Consider the following 22,783-nt stretch of genomic DNA (forward strand, 5'->3'; position numbering starts at 1 on the left):
CATATAGTCTCTTACTCCTGGCAGCAGCTTTGTTGTTATTTTCTTGCGTGATCACATACGCTTCCTCCATACCCTTTTTCCACTTCCTCACATAGTCCCTCTGGTTGGTGTCACCCTGGTTAGAGTCTGGATTCAAACTAAACAACATATCAACTGGTAAACGTGGTGAACGTTTACCAGTCACCTCACTTTTGGTACAGTTGTAAGCATGAACTAGTTTGTTTAGTGAGTCTTTCCAGTTACTCTTTTGTTTCTCTGTCAGTGTCTTTAACATCTGGATCAGTGTTTGATTAAATTGTTCAACCTGTCCATTTCCATGTGGGTGGTAGGGGGTTGTCCTTGAACCCGCAACCCCACAATATTCCTTCAGTTGAGCAAAAAGTTGATTTTCAAATTCACCACCCTGATCATGGTGAATCCTAAGAAGGAACCCAAACTTTAAAGCATAGTCATTAAAGATTTTGTTTGCCGCTGTTTTGCCAGATTTGGACGTTGTAGCAGATATTCACATATGAACACTTGGGTCATCCATCATACCAGCCCTGAAGACCTGGGGCAAATGTCTTGTATACTTGCATGCCTTTCCCCACGACTCATTAGTGCGACCTGAACCCTATTATTACCCTACCCAGACAGTATAGACAGCAGACTTGCATTTGAATGTGACTGACACCACCCTACTGTCACGTCACTCGAGGCTCGAGGGCTGGGCTCGAGTGACGAAAGGACAGCGGGGAGTGCGGATCCAAAATACACGGCGAGACAGATACTCTGATACAAAAGTCTTTACTGAGGCACGCATGAAAAAATAACAAACAGGGAAGAGTGGAGGAAGATAACTAAAAGACAGCAGACCTGGCAACACGGAAGTGGAAAAGGCAATGTCCAAAAATACTCCGACAGAAGACGGTAGTGAGCGGCAGACAGATATAGGCAGAAGGCACAATCAGTGAATGACAATCAGCTGTGGGAACCCAGGTGAATGATGATTGGAGGGGCCGTCTCCCAAGAATGTCGGAGGAGGTGACAGGAGGGGCGGGGCGCGCCCCGGATGGCAGCGAGATGTGACAGTGCCCCCCCCTCAAGGGACGCCTCTCGGCGGCCCCCCAGGTTTGGATGGGTGAGCCGCATGGAAGGCCCGGGTGAGGGATGGGTCGAGGATCCAGGAACGTGGGACCCATTGACGTTCCTCAGGTCCATAGCCCTCCCAGTCGACCAGGTACTGCACTCCTCTGCCCCTGCGCCTGGAGTCCAGTATCTCCCGCACGGTGTAGACTGGTCCGTCGTCCAATATCCGGGGGGGAGGTGGGGGGGCGGGCGTGGGGGCTAAGGGGCTGGTCTCCACTGGCTTGAGGAGGGAAACATGAAAAACGGGGTGGATCCTCATGGTGGGTGGCAGCCGGAGCCTCACCGAGACAGGGCTGAGGATGGCCTCGATGGGGAAGGGACCCGTGAAGCGTGGGCCCAGCTTGGCTGAAGACCCTGCCAGCCTAAGGTCCCTCGTCGACAGCCACACCTCCTGCCCGACCTGGTAGTTGGGTGCCTGTCTCCGGTGACGGTCCGCCACCCGCTGGTTCCGGGATGCGGTGCGTGTCAGGGCGTCCCTGGTCTCCTTCCAGACTCGGTGGGCCCGTCTGAGGTGATGTTCAATAGACGGGACCTCCACCTGGCCCTCCTGAGTGGGAAACAAGGGCGGCTGATAGCCACAGACGGACATAAATGGGGACCGACCTGTGGCTGCGGAGACCAGGGAGTTGTGGGCGTACTCCACCCAGGGTAGGTGCAGGGCCCACGACGCCGGGTTGTGGAGGCACACGCACCGGAGGGCCGCCTCCAGGTCCTGGTTCTTCCTCTCCGTCTGTCCGTTGGTCTGGGGATGGTATCCAGACGACAGGCTCGCCGATGCCCCTAGGGACCGACAGAAACGTTTCCATACCTTGGACACGAACTGCGGTCCCCGATCCGACACGATGTCCGTCGGAATCCCGTGGAGACGGACGACGTGGTTAACCAGGAGTTGAGCCGTCTCGATGGCGGACGGCAACCTGGTTAACGGGACGAAGTGGGCCGACTTGGAGAATCGGTCCACAACAGTAAGGACGACCGTCTTGCCACGGGAGGGGGGGAGGCCTGTCACGAAGTCGACGGAGATGTGGGACCAGGGTCTAGACGGTACCGGTAGCGGCCGGAGGAGTCCTGCCGGGGGCTGATGGGAGGCTTTCCCACAGGCACAGGTCGGGCAGGCCTTCACGAAGAGGGTGATGTCCCTCCGGAACCCCGGCCACCAGAATCGTTGGGCGATGAGTTGGATCGTCCTGTTGACCCCCGGGTGACAGGCAATCCTGGAGGTGTGCCCCCAGACGAGCACCTCCGTGCGAAGAGTGGGGGGGACGAACAGGCGATCCTTCGGACAGCCCCTGGGGATGGGGGTCGTCCCCTGGGCTTGCTGGACTTTTCTCTCAACCTCCCACCTCAGGGCACCCACTATGCGCTGGGCCGGCAGAATGTTGGTGGTGGTCTCCTCCTTTTCTGCCGGCTCATGGATGCGGGATAGGGCATCGGGCTTGGTGTTCTGTGACCCTGGGCAGTAGGTGAGAGAAAAGTTAAAACGGGTGAGGAAGAGTGACCATCGGGCCTGACGGGAGTTCAGTCTCTTGGCCGACCGGATGGCCGCCAGGTTCTTATGGTCAGTGAAGACGGTGAAGGGGTGTTTCGCTCCCTCAAGCCAGTGTCTCCATTCCTGCAGGGCCAGGACGACCGCCAGCAGTTCCCGGTTGCCGACGTCGTAGTTGGCCTCAGCGGGGCTGAGCCGGCGGGAGAAGAAGGCGCATGGGCGTAGCTTCTGGTCTGTGGGAGAGCGCTGGGAAAGGACGGCCCCTACTCCGGACTCGGATGCGTCAACCTCGACCGTGAACGGGAGATCCGGGTCGGGATGACGCAGAACAGGGGGATTGGTGAAGGCTAGACGGAGGCGATTGAATGCCCCCTCAGCATCGGGCGTCCACCTGAAGGGAATCTTGGTGGACGTGAGGTTAGTGAGGGGGAGTGCCTTCTGACTATACCCGCGTATGAAGCGGCGGTAGAAGTTGGCAAACCCCAAAAATCGCTGAAGCTGTTTCCGCGTCTTTGGGATCGGCCATTCCACCACCGCTTTGGTTTTAGTAGGGTCGGCCCTGAGCTGCCCCCGCTCCACGATGAACCCTAGGAAGGACAGAGAGCGGACATGGAACTCACACTTCTCTGCCTTCACATAGAGCCGGTTTTGCAGGAGCCGCGCCAGGACCCGTCGGACGTGTTGCCGGTGCTCCTCTGCGGAACGAGAAAAAATGAGGATATCGTCAAGATAAACAAAAACAAAAACATTGAGGAAGTCCCTGAGCACATCATTGATCAAATTTTGGAAGACGGCGGGCGCGTTCGTGAGTCCGAACGGCATCACCAGATATTCAAAATGTCCTAACGGTGTCTTAAATGCAGTTTTCCATTCATCCCCCTCCCGGATGCGGACCAAGTGGTACGCGCTACGGAGGTCTAATTTGGAAAAAATGGTTGCTGATTGAAGGGGCGTGAAGGCTGAGTCCATGAGGGGGAGGGGGTATTTGTTACGGATGGTGATGTCGTTCAGACTCCGATAATCGACACACGGACGCAGGGTTCCGTCCTTCTTGTCAATGAAGAAGAACCCTGCGCCCAGCGGAGACCGAGACGGCCGAATGAGTCCCGCCGCGAGGGAGGAGTCTATGTAAGTGCTCAGGGCTTCCCGTTCCGGTTGTGAGATGTGGAAAAGTCTGGAGTCCGGTAATGGAGCCCCTGGCTGCAAGTCAATAGCACAGTCATACGGTCGGTGGGGCGGCAGGGATTGGGCGTTGTCCTTGCTGAACACCTCCCGCAGGTCGTGGTAGCAGTGTGGTACGCCCTTGAGGCAGATGGCCTCAGGCGGTCCACCGCGGGAGGCGTCTCGCCCTGCCGTAGCCGACCGTAGGCAGTTGGCGTAGCAGTAGGGGCTCCAGCCCTGAATGGTGGGACCCTCCCAGGATATCGACGGGTCGTGGGTATTGAGCCAGGGGAGACCCAATACCAACGGCGCATTCCGGGAGGGCATAACAAAAAATTGGCGGTGCTCGACGTGGTTCCCCGCGACCCGGAGTTTGAGCGGGGCCGTGAGGTGGGTGACTCGGGCTAACAGTCTGCCGTCCAGGTCGACCATCTCCTTTGGGGGGTGGAGATCGATCAGCTGGCAGCCCAACGAGTCCGCCAGCTGGGGGTCTATGATGCACCCTTCGGCCCCCGAGTCCACTAGGGCCCGCACGGTTTGGGAGCTGGACGGGCCGATTAATTCGCTGTCCAGCTCCAACCGCGTAACAGGTGTCGTGGATTTGACCTCCAGAGGTCGCTGTGGTCGCCGTCTAGTCGGGGATTTGCGTGGACCTGAGGTCTTCGCCTGGGGGCCTTGGGTGCGACGAGCCCCGGGGGTAGGGCGATCGTTTCCCCCCCCTATGATCATGGGTTCGGGGGATCCCTCCAGGCGCCGCACACGCTCGCTGCCGGGTGTGGGAGATCTGGACCGGCTGCGTGGCTGTCTGGGCCGTCGGCCGCGCTGCTCCCTCTGTCGCTCCCGAAGGCGGTGATCCAGGCCGATGACTATGGCGACCAGGTCGTCGAAGGTGGTGCCCGCGTCGCGGGTAGCTAACTCGTCCTTGAGGTCGGTGTTCAATCCGCGACGAAACACCCCCCTCAACGCTCGGTCGCCGTAGCCGCTGCCAGCGGCCCGGATGCGGAAGTCGACGGAGTATTCCGCGGCTGAACGGGCCCCTTGGACGCAGTCCAGTAGTCTCCCCTCCGCTTCGGACTCCGTCACCGGATGATGGAAAACCCGGCGTAACTCGGCGACGAAGTCCGGGTACGAGGTGCGCAGCTCCGGTCGGGATTCTCGGATGGCCAGCACCCACGTCTCGGCTTCTCCCGTGAGCAGGCTGGTGATGAAGGCTACCTTCGCCTCATCGCTAACGCAGGCGTAGGGATGTTGCTCAAACACGAGCGTGCACTGCATTAAAAACTGAGCGCAGCGCCCGGTTTCGCCTGCGTAGCGGGAGGGCAGAGGAAATTGGGGAGCGTGCCTACTCACGGGCGGGGAAGACTTGGCCGTGAGAGCGGAAATGCGTGCCTCCGCCGCCTCGAAGCGTTGAGCCAGCCTGGTGGTAATTTGGCTGATTTCCGCGATGGCTCGGGCCAGCTGGCTCGAACGCTCCGCTTGCTCGGTGAGGGCGGCGAGATATCTGTCTTCGCCGGCGGGATCCATAGGTGGTCGGAGTATTATGTCACGTCACTCGAGGCTCGAGGGCTGGGCTCGAGTGACGAAAGGACAGCGGGGAGTGCGGATCCAAAATACACGGCGAGACAGATACTCTGATACAAAAGTCTTTACTGAGGCACGCATGAAAAAATAACAAACAGGGAAGAGTGGAGGAAGATAACTAAAAGACAGCAGACCTGGCAACACGGAAGTGGAAAAGGCAATGTCCAAAAATACTCCGACAGAAGACGGTAGTGAGCGGCAGACAGATATAGGCAGAAGGCACAATCAGTGAATGACAATCAGCTGTGGGAACCCAGGTGAATGATGATTGGAGGGGCCGTCTCCCAAGAATGTCGGAGGAGGTGACAGGAGGGGCGGGGCGCGCCCCGGATGGCAGCGAGATGTGACACCTACTGAGACCCGACAGATGACTGTGCTTCTACTGGTACTTGTTGTTGGTATAGTCAAGATGTCGGGGGACATCTTTTAAAGCAGGGGAGAGTGTAGGGGGTTAGAAACGACCTCTGTTACTGTATGTTATTCGATTAGACTACCAAGTCAGGAGAGGGCGCTACGCGCCTGTAAATGGAACAGAGGAAGACGATGTAGGCTCAGCTCACGCATGCGCCGTTAGTCATAAATGCCGCTGTGTGAAACTGATTAACACGGTTGTCTCGTGTCGTCTTGTCCTCGTCGTTCACAGGTATTCAAAATAATAAGTGTTAGACATCCTCAAGATGTCAAAGTAATTGGGGACTTGTTGGGCGATGCTATATATGAAACCTTGTTTTGTGGCTTTGATGAATGTTTTGTGGCTTTGATGAATTTGGATTTTTGGATGTCAATTGTAGTTCCCAGTACAAAACACACGAGCGTGCAGACATGCATAATCATGTGCGAATTGGAGGATATATATACAATGTATAGATGTTGAATGTATAGATCTACACATGAACGTATTCGGATATTGAAATTGCTGAATTGATGTTTTGCTGATTAACACGGTTGTCTCGTGTCGTCTTTTCCTCGTCGTTCACAGTGCTACCTGCCTGTGACGCCTTTGGACCGACCCAGGTATCCCCTAGGCCTAGGCCTGAGGCCTAGGGGATACCTGGGGATCCACAAGTGAAGAGGCTGAGATGGTGAAACGCCTCGGTACTGTGACCAAAAATCGATCTGTGAATGTCCATGCTGCTCTAACTAATCAAACTGACCAGATTAACCAGACCAAAGTTGACTCTGAATTACAGGCTAACCGTGCTGCCATTCTCGAGCTGACTGCACAAGTGACCGCACTCACCAAACACTTTGTCCAAATTGTTAAACCTACAGAATCGGCGCCTCAGGCAGATCCATGTCCGTCCCTGACTCGATCCTCAACACGACCCCAGACACCAACGAATGAGAAAGGCAGGTGTCAGGTCTGTGTGCGAAAGAACATTAAGAGCTGCCCTCACTGTTTTATTTGTGGTCAGGAAGGACATAGAGCTGTGGGCTGTCTGCGAAGAAAGGCACCGGGAAACAGGATAAGGTCACTGGAGTGAGGCTTCCAGTGATCAATGGCAATGACAAGCCTCCAGTACAAATCAACTCGGTTTAACCAGTAACATCCATAAATCTGACGACGCAGTGTCGGTCAACATAAAAAAAAAACATGGAGCACAAGTAATTGGCAAGCGATGTATTGTCTCCTGTGCACTCAATGGGGTCCCACTACAAATGCTGCTTGACTCAGGGTCTCAAGTGACCGTGGTGAGTAGGGCGTGGGTAGAGGAAGCACTGCCAACGTAACCATTCAGCCACTTTCATCCCTATTCCTGGACCAACCGTTTGAGGTATCAGCAGCGAATGGCACAGCGGTTCCCTTTGATGGATGGGCTAATGTTGGGTTGCAGATACGGAGTGGAAACCATGGACATGCTGACATACAAGTTCCCATACTAATCAGTACGAGTTGTGTTAACTGTCCTCTCGTAGGAAGCTATGTGATTGTGTAACCGGCCTCAGGCCTAGGGGGTACCTGAGTCGGTTCAAACGTGTCACAGGCAGGTAGCACTGTGAACGACGAGGAAAGACGACACGAGACAACCGTGTTAATCAGCTTCACACAACGGCATTTATGACCATTTACTCATCAAAACATCAATTCAGCAATTTCAATATCAGAATACATTCATGTGTAGATCTATACATTCAACATCTATACATTGTATATATCCTCCACATTCGCACATGCTTATGCACGTCTGCCCGCTCGTGTGTGTTGTACTGGGAACTACAATTGACATCCAAAAATCCAAATTCATCAAAGCCACAAAATATTCATCAAAGCCACAAAACAAGGTTTCATATCTAGCATCGCCCAATAAGTCCCCAATTACTTTAACATCTTGAGAATGTCTAACACTTATTATTTTGAATACCTGTGAACGACGAGGAAAGACGACACGAGACAACCGTGTTAATCAGCTTCACACAACGGCATTTATGACAACTGCGCATGCGTGAGCTGAGCCTACATCGCCTTCCTCTGTTCCATTCACAGGCGCGTAGCGCCCTCTCCTGACTTGGTAGTCTAATCGACTAACATACAATAACAGAGGTCGTTTCTAACCCCCTACAATTGCAGAAATGATCAAAGAGAACAATGAACAGGTGGACCTTGCAGCCATACTGTAAGAAGCCATGAGTGTCAGCACTGTAGAGACCTGTTCTTCAGAAATTGGGCCCTGATGAGACATTCCTCCGGTACCATGTGTGTGTTGGGAAGAAGGGACTCATTATTCCTGCGGGCAAGATATGGGAGGAGAAGTGTAGAGTCAGAGCATGGCCCAAGGGCGGAACAATGCTATTTGAGCCCAGTATAGGGAAGAACTGCCCTGAGGGGCTAGAGCCGTTCTCTTCGTTAGTACATGTACCCAGTGGGCCGACAAAAATTGTAAAAATTCCCATTCAGAATGTTAGTAAACATGACATTCATCTTTCACAGAGAACTATTCTGGGCTCAATTGAGGAAGTTACTGGGGTCATGCCCTTTAAGGAGTGCTCCGACAATCCAAAGCCGCTAAACAGTCCCACCGTTAAAATCTGCTCGGCTCTGACAACAGACAAGTGGCATCCTCCGGTTGACTTGTCACATCTCAAAGAGGAAGAACAGGGGATTGCCAGAGACATGTTTCATGAAGAGTCAGATGTCTTTGCAAGAGGTGATGCTGATATAGGTTGCATTCCAAACCTGCAACTCAAGATCCAACTGACTGACAACACGCCGGTGCAAAAGCGGTACAATGCCATTCCAAAACCCCTTTACCAATAGGTCAAAGACAATGTGCAAAACCTACTTCACCGTGGTTGGATAAGTAAATCCACTTCAGCATACTCATCTCCTGTCGTCTGTGTTAGAAAAAAAGATAAAAATGTCAGGGAGCTAAATCGCAAAACTGTCCCCGATCGTCACCCACTCCCACGCATTCAATATCTGCTAGATAACCTGGGGGGCTACTCTTGGTTCTCAATACTCGAACAAGGCAGCGCTTACCACCAGGGCTTTGTTGAAGACAGTTCCAGGCATCTAACGGCTTTCAGCACCCCTTGGGGGCTGTACGAGTGGCCCAGCCTCCCATTTGGCCTAACTAATGCGCCAGCAGCCTTTCAAAGATGTATGGAGGATGTTCTTGATGGCCTGAGGCACGAATGCTGCTCTCCTTATCTGGATGACGTGCTCTGCTTTTCAAAATCATTTCATGAACACGTAGAGGACCTGAGGAAAGTTCTTCACCGCCTGCAGGAGCATGGCATAAAGCTACGTCTGAATAAATGTGAACTGTTCAAACGACAAATGAGGTACTTGCGTCGTCTCGTGTCAAGTGATGGTGTCCGCATAGACCCTAAAGACCTGGAAGCCGTTTTGCAGTTAAAAGAGAGACACCACGCAATGTGGGGGAAGTCAGAGCTCTATTGGGGTTCTTGGGATACTATAGATCCTTCGTACAGGACTTTGACAGGATTGCACGGCCGCTGTTTAAACTGGTATAGGGGGCCACTCAGCCTGACCAGAGGCCAGTTTACAACACCGCTGCACGCCAAAGGAAAGTCACCAAGTTAGGCCAGCTTCCCTCTGGTAACCCTGTCCAGTGGGGCCCCGAACACAGTGCTGTGGTCTCCCGCCTGGTATATATATTGACCGGTCCACCTATTTTAGCCTACCCAGACTTTAATCTGCACTTTGTGTTAAATACGGACGCATCCGTTGAAGGTCTGGGGGCTGGGCTTTATCAGCAGCAGGGAGATAAACTTCACGTTGTTGCTTATGGATCCAGAACACTCTCACCTTCGGAGAAAAATTATCATCTCCATTCTGGAAAGCATGATTTTCTGGCGTTGAAGTGGGCAATCTGCGACAAATTTCGAGATTATCTCTACTATGCACCCACATTCACTGTGTACACGGACAATAACCCCCTCGCGTATGTCCTGAGCACGGCCAAACTCAATGCTGCCGGAAATCGCTGGGTGGGTGAATTGGCGGATTTCTACTTCATAATAAAGTACAGGCCAGGCAAGGTGAATGCTGATTCCGACACACTGTCGCGTTATCCAGTTAAGATGGAGGGACACACAGAGGAGTACACTGAAACTTTTCCTCCAGACGTGGTTTCCACCATATGGCAGGGGGACAAGGCTGTGGCTGAAGAGGATGTGCCATGGATGGATGTTTTGCAACTCACCTCTGATGGTAAGGATTTTCTTCCGGTGACAATCCCCGTTATAACTCCAGATGATATCAGAGCTTTTCAGGAAGAGGATGCATCAATCTCTGAGGTAATGACACTGAAGAGGAGGGGATGGAACCCCAATGACAAAGATAAAAGACAAATGGGACCAGAGGAAAGGAGACAAGTACACGAATGGAATAGACTTAAACTGGACAATGGAATTTTATACAGACAGGCGGGGAAATGGAAACAGCTCGTTCTCCCTAGTAAACTTAAGTCGACTGTGCTCAAACACCTGCATGACGACATGGGTAATGTCGGAGCTTACAAGGTGATCACCCTTGCAAGGCAGAGGTTCTATTGGCCATTCATGCAGCACGAAATAGAAAACTACGTAATTCGCCAGTGTTCCTGCATTAAACAGAAACGACCCACCAAAAAGCACCCATGATTATCTCCATCTTGAGCCAAGTAATGGAGGCTATGAGTATATTCTAGTCCTGGTAGACCACTTTACTCGTTTCGCACAATCCTACCCGACTAAGAATAAGTCAGGCAAGGTTGCTGCTGAGAAAATCTTTTGTGATTTTATTCCACTGTTCTCTTATCCAGAGAGACTACATCATGATCAAGGTCGGGAGTTTCACAACAGTCGATTCCAGCGGCTTCAAGAGTTGTCTGGCATTGTGCATTCCTGAACCACCCCATACCATCCGCAGAGCAACCCTGTAAAACGTCTGAATAGAACACTGTTACAGATGCTACGCACTCTCCAAGAGGAAAGGAAAGCTGAGTGGAAAGACTATTTGCCTCAAGTAGTTCATGCGTACAACTGTACAAGACATGAGTCCGCTGGCTATTCACCGTTCTTCCTCCTCTATGGAAGGTCTCCCTGGTTGCCCATCGACTTAGTTGTTGGTCTGACAGCTGACAAAGAAGTAAAAAGCTGACAGGAATACGCACCTAGGTGGGCCTGTCGAATGCAAGATGCTTACAGAATTGCCTCTGAGAACAGTCAAAAGAGCTCTGAAAAAGGGAAGAAATACTCTGACCGTGGTGTTAAAGGCATTGTACTCCAGCCAGGGGATTGTGTACTTGTCAGGAACCTATCTGAGAGAGGTGGATCTGGCAAGCTCCGGGTTTACTGGGAGGAAAGAGTCTACAGGGTCATTGAAAGAATGGGAGATGGACCAGTGTACAAGGTTCTGGCAGCAAACGGAGACAAAACTACCCGTGTGTTACACCGTAATCTCCTACCGTCTGTCAATGATTTGCCAGTTGAACAGCCCCGTAGGGTGAAAAATAAACAGAAAAACAGCTAGACAGACAGGCTTATAGCAGGGAAGCAGTTGGGCAGGAGTCTGGATATTCAGATGAAGAGGAGGGATGTTAATACATTCTCCAACGATTACCTGTGTATACAAGGAAGACAGTCAGTCATCAGGCGTTTCAACCTGAACCTTACAATTTCAGAGCTGTAGCATCAGAATTCCACCCCCAGGCGCAAACTACGGAACCAGAGGATGGGCAGCAGCTAGAGGAAGCTTTTCCATTGGCCGTACCAGCATCATTACCAAAACCAACACCCTGCCTATGAAGGAAGCCCGGAACAGCCTGTAATGGATGATAACTACACGTTTTTTTGATGTTGACTGACACTGCGTCGTCAGACTTATGGATGTTACTGGTTCAACCGGGTTGATTTGTACTGGAGGCTTGTCATTGCCATTGATCACTGGAACCTTCACTCCAGGACCTTACCCCCTTTCCCGGTGCCTTTCTTCGCAGACAGCCCACAGCTCTATGTCCTTCCTGACAACAAATGAAACAGTGAGGGCAGCTCTTAATGTTCTTTCGCACACAGACCTGACACCTGCCCCTAGTCTCATTCGTTAGTGTCTGGGGTCGCGTTGAGGATCGAGTCAGGGACGGACATGGCTCTACCTGAGGCGCGGATTCTGTAGGTTTAAAAACTTAGGCAAAGTGTGTGGTCAGTGCGGTCACGTGCAGTCAGCCCGAGAATGGCAGCACGGTTCGCCTGTAATTCAGAGTCAATTTTGGTCTGGTTAATCTGGTCAGTTTGATTAGTTTGAGCAGCATGGACATTCACAAATCCATTTTTAGTGACAGTACCGAGGCGTTTCACCCTCTCAGCCTCTTCACTTGTGGACTTTGTAAATTGTTCTAACAGGACATCATCACGAACCTGTAAGGTAAGGAATGCTTTGAGAACACATCTGACATGATAATTCTTCTCATTTAGCCCTTGATTGAGTGTGTGCAGAAATGTACATTGGACAAGTTCTTTATCGTAACCAAAATGTGCACCTGGTTTTTGTGACTGTCTCGGAATGTCCCAGGTTTTATTATCTTCGACACAGAATTCTATAGTGCCTCTTTGCAATGTTTTTGCTGATGATACTAGTGCAGCGTGTTCGACCGGAAACCAATTCCTTGTAGAACACTACTGTCCGGTTAAAACTTCGTTTGTCTTTCCTGGTTCGCGCATTGTCTGGAGTTCACTTGATAAAAATATCAGCAAGTACAATAGATGGTGAACAAAAAACTACTTTATTCTAATGAGACAGAGAAAGCACTTCTCGTCTCGGTGGGACGAAGACATGAGCACAAGAGCACAAAAAACAAAGAGAAAGAGCTCCCGCTCTGACAAGTTTTTAAACATACAGAGTGGCGATCTGTTGTCCAATCAGTTGCGAACAAGTCGACCTTTCCCGTCCAATCGGTTACGAGCAATTCAGCGTTGGGCGGGTCTCAGATTGAAGTTGGAGCTGTTGCTTTTTCTCCACGACTATTGACTAATAAGACTGATAGTTTTATTTAACTAAATTAGACTGAAATTAAACGTGCACAATTCATAATATATACTAAGCTAAACATGAAAAAACATATGTTTACTTAATCTAAACATGAAATAACGTAATATGTTTACTAATGTGCATAAACACTCTATCATTCCCTCCTGTTGTACATTTAAACATCAGTTCATACATTTCCAAAAGATTTCATGCATGCACGTCATACTAATTGCACAGGGAACCATTCTAATCTCATCTATCCAACGTCTAATGTTATTTAACTTACCATGGAGAAGGCGAAAAACCTCTATCACAATTTTGCTGCTGTGATATATAACCTCTCCATTTTTGAGGGTTTTTAATGAGGAAAACTCCTTCTCGGCTCTCCGTTTTCTTTTTTTGCTTTTGTTCTTTGGAGCAACCACTCTCTGGCCATGGTGTACTATCCCTAGCTACAACACTGGGTCCCCTTCACGCATTTGTTGATACAAAACCTTTGCGTAATTCACCTGAGAATTAGTTATCATATTCATTAGCATTGTTCTTAAGCATGGAATAATACAACCAATGACTAAGAAAATAAGTACAATCACAATTGCGAATGGGATAAACATTCTGAGCAAAGTCTTATACCAAGAGCCCCCAAAGAGCCCGTCAAAGATCCACGGTTGATCAGGCCGGTGATCTTTGGCCATGGCATCTCTGAGATCCCTGACAACAGACAGAGCATCAGTCATGTTTATGGAATTCGCTTCTTCGGGTATGTACGTACAACAAGTATCACCCACCATAGCACAGACGCCCCCTTGTGGCGCTGTCAAAAGGTCCAAAACCATTCTATTTTGCAGCACCATTTGTCTAATTGCTGCAATTTCAGTGTTTTGCATTTCATCTACTTCCAAACTGGCGTTTACAAACACTTGAAACCTGTAGTCAATTGTTTCAATTCGTAGCATGTTTTTAGCTACTCCAATTTGTGGAAAAAGAGCTAACATTACCTTACTTCCCGTGCTATGGTGTTTGAATTGTTCTGGAACATCAGTTCCCCAGATCGAATCGTGGGGCTTAAACGACACTCTTCTTTTCACATGATGGTGTGCTGGACGACTGGTAACGATGAAAGTATTGTCAGTCACAGTAACAGGTGCGCACATACCGTAGGCTTTCGGAGGAATAAAAGAATATACTTTCCAACCACATAACCACCAAAGATGTGAAGATACAGGTAAAATGGTGACATTGGTGTTTAACGGTAGCACGTATAAACATCTATTCTCATCTATAAAACCTAGATTTTGACCTGTACCGTACATTGCAACGCATACTGGTAATCGCAATCCGCTCTCGGTCATAACCTGATTTTCAGTTTCCAAAATGGTATCCAAACTTGGAACAATCTCTCCTCTCGAAGCATTGCGAAGAACTGGAAAATGTTGATCAGGTTTATGCGAACATATTAACATATACGCAGCTCGAGCCATTTTATCTCCAAATACCTTTGAATGCACTCTTTGTTGCGTTACAGAATGTGGCATAAAAGAACAAACAAAGCAATTACTTTTCCTATTTTGTTTAGCAATTAATGTAGCATAACGATACCACGTGTTTGATAACAACGGATTCCAGTCATGTTTTTCTCCTGCAAATGGTTGATATAATGCGTCCATGACATCTGAATTTTGGGCTTTTTTGTCAGGTGTTTCCATCCAGGCTGTCGGTCTGATGTGCGGTTTATTTTTGAACGGCGATGTCACGACTGGTGTTGTCAAAGATGACATCATGCATATAGTTACAGGAAAACCAGTGTGATGTTCACGAAAATCAGGACAGAGTCTCAAGTCCATGCATCCCGCAACCTTGTGGGTTACGATAACGAGTTGGATATCTGTCATTGTGCCAGTTCCAGTTCCTAACCAGTTCCCTTGAGTTATCTTTCTGACAATTCGTTTTGCTTCTTGGGCACAGCTATTTTGAACCCATTTTGTTTTGGGCTCAGAATGGACCACAACTGAGTCCCAACCAGTGGTCCAAGTCTTCCCTGACTTGATACGAGCGTACCAAGAACCATGAGGGTAATCCCTTCCCGTTTGTCGTGCTTCGTTCCTGAGGATGTTAAGAGGAAATGAGATGATTCCTGCATCTTGTAGTGGCAAGCAGGCTACAGGATGTGCCATGCTAGGGCACTTTTCTGTCATCGTTGGTTGCAATGGTGGAGTTTGGCAGGCTGATGGAATGGGAGGCTTTACGTGCGTCATCTGGATTGCCTCCACTAATTCATACAGCAAGATGATGTGGACCAAACCCATGGCTATTGAGTGGTTTGGCTCCGTCTCTCTTCCACCTGCTCCGGATCTGGTTGGTGAACGATTTTGCAGTGGCTTTGATGCACCCAGGTGGACCTCTCGGCGATTTTGATGGCAGTTGGCGTGGTTATCAGCACGGTGAATGGCCCCTCCCACTTTGGCGCAGACCTTGATCAGCGCCTTCGGGGAGCCCAGCAGCCTCTCTGTTCCTGCAAAGGGAACACAGGACTGCGGCAGTACATGTGCTGTGGACCTCTTTGTTGTTGTACAACATTTCACACAACCATTTTGCCAACAAAGCACCTGGATCTGAATTATTCTTTTAGAATAAAATGCAACTGGTCTCAGCTTTTGTCCATGCTTTTGTAACAGGACTGAAGTCATGTATTTGTCTTTGCAGTCAACTGTTTGAACAAAAGGTTTGTCATAGTCAGGTAAAGCTAAGACGCTAGTGTTTGCTATCAATTTTTTTAATTCTGTAAATGCTTTACTGCCCTCTTCGGTCCACTGAATAGAGTCTTTCAGTGCCATTTCGTCTTGGTATATAAGTGTCAATAATGGTTGGGTAACTTGTGCATAATGCGGAATCCAAGTTCTGCAATAATTGCACAGTCCCAAAAACGTCATCATCTGTTTTTTCGTCTTAGGTCGAGGAACCTGCAAAATTGTCTGTTTTCTCTTAGTTGTCAACTCTCTTCCCTTTCTTGACAAAAGATGTCCTAAGAAAACTACTTCTTGTTGACAGAACTGCAATTTATCCAAAGAAGCTTTGTTACCTGTATTCGCTAAATATTGGAACAAAGCTATTGATACAGTCTTGTTCTCATCTGCAGTCGGTGAAGCAATTAAGATGTCGTCAACATACAAAAGAATCTGAGAAGATTCAGGATGTTTAAAATCAGCAATACACGAAGACATTTCCTGTGAAAAAATTGTAGGACTATCTGTAAACCCTTGTGGTAATCTTGTATATGTATATTTTTTCCCATTAAATGTAAATCCGAACCAATGACGTGAATTTTTGTGTAACGGAATGGAGAAAAAGGCATTGCTCAAATCAATCACTGTAAACCATTTTTTGTCAGGTTTTAAACTGTTCAATAATGTGTGCGGGTCTGGCACACACGGAGCACGTGATTGTATGGATTTATTTACCTGTCGTAAATCATGCACCATTCTCCAAACTCCAGATTCCACTTTTTTAACAGGAAATATCGGTGTATTACATTCACAAGTTGGGTCTTCAATCAAAATACCAGCTTTCACCATATCCCGTATTACAGGGGTGATGCCAATAATAGCGTCCTGTTTTAATGGATATTGTTTAAGTCTTGGTCGATAAGTCGTTTTAGGCAATACTTCAACTGGTTTTGCTGTTTTAAGTAAGCCCACATCAGTTTTTCCCGATGACCAAAGGGTGGCAGGGACGTCTGGAAAGTCCTCCGCCCCTAAAGTGGCCATCAGTCATAATTCTAGTGAATCGACCTTTACTGGGTCCCCCATAGCGTCAACTACGAAGGACTCCAGAAAATTCACTTTTTTGGGTTTATACCCTTCTGTTGGTACTAAAGCTATTTGCAATTTTTGTAACAGGTCTCTCCCCAACAAATTTATAGGACACTCTCCACTCAAGACCATAGTGACCTTGTATGGAGTTAGTCCCTCATCTAAAATTTTTATTGGTTTGGAAATCGGTAACAATGTCACTTTCCCATCTGCAGATACCACAGAAATTTGTTGTCGACTCGGAGTGACACCTGGAATGGTGTCTCTTAACACTGATCTGCATGCACCACTATCGCAAAGAAATTTGACATCCTTTTTCCCGATTTTTAGCCAATAATAAGGTTTTTCGTTTTCCGGTAAGGTTAAGGCAAACACATTAGTCAAATCCAAGATTTCAACTGGTTTTATTGATTCCCATTTCTCACTGTTGTGATTGTTGTCATCAGTGTTGAAATGGGGTTCCTCGCGTCAATCTGAATGTTTTGTTTTCTGTCCTTCACCATATCGCGTATTATATGGTGGAGGTCTGTAAGATTTCCCATGTTTCCTTTTCGGTATAGGTTTCTTCTTGCAGTGGCGAGCAATATGCCCTACACTGCCACAATTGTAGCATCGATCATTGTGCGGCATCCGTCTCTTCATCCGATCCTGGTATAACACGTTCTCCATTATGTTACCCATGGTAGATGCCATCACATGTTCCATCGGCGAATCTGCACCATTTCCCCACTTTTTTCTCACCACTTCTTGGGCGTGTATTGCCCATTTCATGAGATCAACCAACCTTCCAGTCCGGTGTTGGACATAATGTTTGCGAATGAAATCTCCAATTTCCGGCGTCAAATTCTGCAAAAATGTTTGCTTGAATTGGTTGACATATATGGAATTCTCATCAGCAGATTCAGGAATACAGCAGTGGTTTCGAAAAACATTTTCCAAGCGTCCCCGAAAAATGTTAATATCTCCCACGTAACTGTCTACAATTCTGAATCAAGCCAAAGTTTGGTGTTTTTTTCCATAATGTTCGGATGTTTTCACAAACCAATCTTCGTTGGGTTGACGCTTCCTCGTACGTCATATTCGTTCCCATCGATGTTTTCCCAGTAAAGTCACCTTTCACCCGATTCCAATGGTGTCCCAAGCATCTCCTGAGAACCTTAAGTGTTTCTTGTCCATTCAACTGATAAGAAGCACATAATTCCTCAAAATTCTCAGTCCAACTTTCTGCATTTTCAACAACATTACCTAGTCCTTTACACGCCTCTGCAACATCACTGTCGCCCCATGGCCGATAAACCAAGATAGTTTGATCATGTATGCTTGAAGAATTAGGATTTGCTACCTGAATGAGTGGCAAAACGTCACAGTCGCTTCCATTATTCATTTCAATTCCATTCAACTCTTCAAACGGATACAATTGTCCAGAACAATTTGCTTTGCTCCTCGTACGCGAAGAGACACAATCAGCAGCAATCTGATTTTTAATATCAGGTTGCAATCCTCGTATTCCTCCAGTAGGGGTCATAAGCGCTCCATTCTGCTGGTCTGCCCAACAGACATTTGGAGTTATCACCGGGGGGGCCCACCCAGGGGGGCCCACCCGCCCCACAGGGGTTGAACAAATGGCGTCCTCCCCTTTCTTCAGCCCTGCGGAGGAGGGGGGTCGTGGCGCCTGCTCGGGGCAGCCCCCGCCTCTCCCCCTCGCCTCCCGTGGGGGAGCCCTGGGGATTGAAACAATGGCTGCTTTCCATTTTCCACCAACTTTTCATTGGGACGTGCAACAGACGAAGCCACAGTTTCATCGTCAGAGCCCACTTTGGAAGACATTGCAACTATCGCTTTCTCCTCTTTTTTCATCCGTTTGGCTTCCATTTCTCTCTCTCTGATTTTTGCTTGCACAATCCAAGCTTCGCAGGCAATTATCTCGGCACGTATCTTTCCAAGAGATTTTTTCATCGCGGATGCTTCCTGAAGTTTCAATCGAAACATGACTTCCTTCAAAGGCTGTAGTTGCAAAGCACCAGAGAATGTACTACAGTCCATCCACTTCTTGCAATAAAGTTCGCTACCTGGGAACTTTTTGGACATAAACTCTACGTCCCTATGAATTGGGGTCTTTTTAGAAAAAATAGCACCCATTTTCACGATTGCAACAACAAATTCCTTCTTTAGCTATCACAAGAAAGGAAGCACACCTCGCGATGTTGATTCAAACCCAAGAACAAAGGGCGTGATTTGCGCCAATCCTCAGCCAGGATGCGCGTTCACGCACACACACAAGGAATGCTCTTACGCACACACACACACACCAACGGCTCAAATGACTTCGCCCCCACCTTTTTTTCTCTCCGAGACAAAGAACTTTCTCTGTGCCACCATGCTAGCATAGACAAACCAAGTTAAGAATGTATTTTTGATCTTATTTCTTTCCTCTCGACTCAGTACTATAGCAGCTGCCCTAAAACACTTCCGCTCTTCAGAATAAAAGCGGTCCACCACACAAACTGAATCCCAGCTATCACCACCTTGTGAACAATATTCTTTCGCTGGAAAACTTCCGATTCACAATTCGGCGTGTGGATATTTCGTGCACATTAATATGCACTCCTCCACCGGCATACGTATTCTCATTTGGCCACCTTGCCTAACGAAAATCGCTTCACACCGGTCCGTACGTGAGTCAAGTGGAAGAGACCGTCTCTGGCCAAGAAGAGGTCTCACAATGCATTCAAACAATGGCTGCTAGCTAGCGCGCTACTTACTTAGTGAACTTTTGAATGCTGCCGTGTAGTCCTTCAGCCAGAACGCGAGGAGCCACAACGCCACCAGAAAGTTGTGATTCTTTCCGTCTCTCGCGCGGAGGATTGCACGAGCAGGCTTCAGTGAAGAACGAAAAAAATATTCGTTTCTTCCGTAGGTCGAAGCCAATCAAAGAGCAGGTTTGACGCGCCTCTCAATGCGCGCCTCCCGTCAAAAATCATAAAACGGGTCAACCACCAGGAGCTTCTTTAGCTCCCGTCTCGCCTCGATTGGGTTGCCCAGGTGTAGTCCTCTCACGTTAAGGCAGGTTGACTTGGCACGGGTTTCTTGGCACCAATTAATGTCCGGTTAAAACTTTGTTTGTCTTTCCTGGTTCGCGCATTGTCTGGAGTTCACTTGATAAAAATATCAGCAAGTACAATAGATGGTGAACAAAAAACTACTTTATTCTAATGAGACAGAGAAAGCACTTCTCGTCTCGGTGGGACGAAGACATGAGCACAAGAGCACAAAAAACAAAGAGAAAGAGCTCCCGCTCTGACAAGTTTTTAAACATACAGAGTGGCGATCTGTTGTCCAATCTGTTGCGAACAAGTCGACCTTTCCCGTCCAATCGGTTACGAGCAATTCAGCGTTGGGCGGGTCTCAGATTGAAGTTGGAGCTGTTGCTTTTTCTCCACGACTATTGACTAATAAGACTGATAGTTTTATTTAACTAAATTAGACTGAAATTAAACGTGCACAATTCATAATATATACTAAGCTAAACATGAAAAAACATATGTTTACTTAATCTAAACATGAAATAACGTAATATGTTTACTAATGTGCATAAACACTCTGTCAACTACATACTTGACAATAAAGAAGATTCTGATTCTGATTCTGATTCTGATTCTGACAGTGCGGGTAACCTCAGACTCGCTAAACCCTTATTGTAGTCCCTCATGCATTTGTCTACACAGGCTACGGTATGACAGTTCAGAACCGGTGTCAGAAATCTGACCTCCATAAATTTTGAACTCCCTCCGTGGTAACAGAGCAGCTATCATCTTCACCACCTGCTCCCCCATACCGGAGGATAAGCCGGCATGTTCAGGAGGAGCACCACCCGAACTGTTGGCGATGATCCTGAATGGCGATGGAGTGCTGAAGTTCCTGACCGGTGTGGGGATGTCTCTCGATGGAAGAGGTGTGACCTCAACTCCTCCTCTCATGTCAGCTCCTTCCCCAGTAGGTTCCTCCGGGGCATCTAGGAGCTCGCTGATCATGTCATCGAGGTGAAGGAGTTGAGACATGCCTTCATCTTCTATGTGTCTTAATTTGTCACCTCTGACGTAGTCAATAATCACATCAAACAGTTCTGGTTCACTAAGGGTCGCAAGGTCCTCAGTGTCACTCTTATACACTGCGCTGGCAACAGTTAGTAGCTAATTGACATCCAAGGCTAATAGTATCTTTTGGATCTTGACAATCAATACCCGTCGTGGAGTTGTGGGAGCCATCGTTAGCCCCTGAAGACTCTACACTCTGGAGAAAGGACAGCACGGCACGGATCCCGGACGAGCCCCCAATTGTAACCGGCCTCAGGCCTAGGGTATACCTGGGTCGGTCCATTTGCGTCACAGGTAGGTAGCACTGTGAACGACGAGGAAAAGACGACACGTTTTAACCATCTTTACACAGCGGCATTTATGGCTGAATGCGCATGCGTGAGCTGAGCTTACATTGTCTTCCTCTGTTCCATTCACAGGCGTGTAGCGCCCTCCTGACTGGGTAGTCTAATCGAATAACATACAGAAACGGAGTTCGTTTTTTACCCCCTACATCTCGGCTGCAGAGTGCTAAACTGATTAAACAAGTGAAAACATGAATATTCAGCCTTTTCTTTAGTGGTGAGGATCATATGAACTATATATTGCCTTAAACACATTTACCAGAGCAAGAGAAACCCGTTTTATGAATTTCATTTTTTCTTTATGGTTTTAGGTTTTATGATGAATTAAGTATCTATTTAGGCTGCAGAGTGCTAATCTGACACTTATACAAGTGAAAACATGAAGATTCATCCTTTTGTTTAGCTGTGAGGATCGTATGAACTTTTCAGAGCAAGAGAAACACGTTTTCTGAAGTAAATGTTTTCTCATGGTTTCCTGTTTTATAATGATTTTTTTTCTGTATTTAGGCTGCAGAGTGCTAAATATGACACTTATACAAGTGAAAACATGAAGATTCAGGCTTCTGTTTTGCTGTGATGATCATGTGAACTTTTTATTGACTTAAACGCATTTTCAGAGCAAGAGAAACATGTTTTCTGACCAAAATGTTTTCTGCATTGTTTTACCTTTTATGATGTACCTATTTAGGCTGCAAAGGGCTAATTTGACTTTTATACAAGTCAAAACACGAAGATTCAGAGTTTTTTTTTTAGCTGTGAGGATCATATGAACATCATACTTATTGCCTTAAACGCATTTTCAGAGCAAGAGAAACACGTTTTCTGAATTTAATGTTTTCTTCATGGTTTGAAGTTTTTTGATGAAATTAGTGTCTGAATAGGCTGCACAATGCTAATCTGACACTTATACAAGTGAAAACATGAAGACTAAGCCTTTTGTTTAGCTCTGGGGATCATATGAACTTTTCATTGCCTTAAACGCATTTTCAGAGCAAGAGAAAAACGTTTTCTGAACAAAATATTTTCTGCATTGTTTTAATATTAATGATGTATCATTTAGGCTGCAGAGGGCTAATTTGACACTTGTACAAATGAAAACATGAAGATTAAGGCTTTTGTTTAGCTCTGGGGATCATATGAACTTTTTATTGCCTTAAACGCATTTTCAGAGCAAGAGAAACACGTTTTCTGAACTTAATGTTATCTTAATGTTTTAGTTTTGTGATGAAATTAGTGTCTATATAGGCTGCAGAGTGCTCATCTGACACTTATACAAGTGAAAACATGAAGATTCAGCCTTTTGTTTAACTGATAATGTTTAGCACTAGATAAGGATCATATGAACTTTTTATTGCCTTAAACGCATTTTCAGAGGAAGAGAAACGCCACGTTTTATGAACTTAATGTTTTCTTAATGGGTTTAATTTTTATGATTTAATTAGTGTCTATTTAAGCTGCAGAGCGCTAATCTGACACATATATGTAAGCGGCCTCAGGCCTAGGGGATACCTGGGTCGGTCCAAAGGCGTCACAGGTAGGTAGCACTGTGAACGACGAGGAAAAGACGACACGAGACAACCGTGTTAATCAGCTTCACACAGCGGCATTTATGACTAACTCATTTACTCATTAAAACATCAATCAGCAATTTCAATATCAGAATACATTCAGTGTTGATCTATACATTCAACATCTATACATTGTAGATA

This window comes from Hippocampus bargibanti, linkage group LG16 (genome assembly GCF_051943395.1).
Source record: "Hippocampus bargibanti isolate YZ-2025 linkage group LG16, ASM5194339v1, whole genome shotgun sequence".
In the NCBI taxonomy this organism is placed as follows: Eukaryota; Metazoa; Chordata; class Actinopteri; order Syngnathiformes; family Syngnathidae; genus Hippocampus; species Hippocampus bargibanti.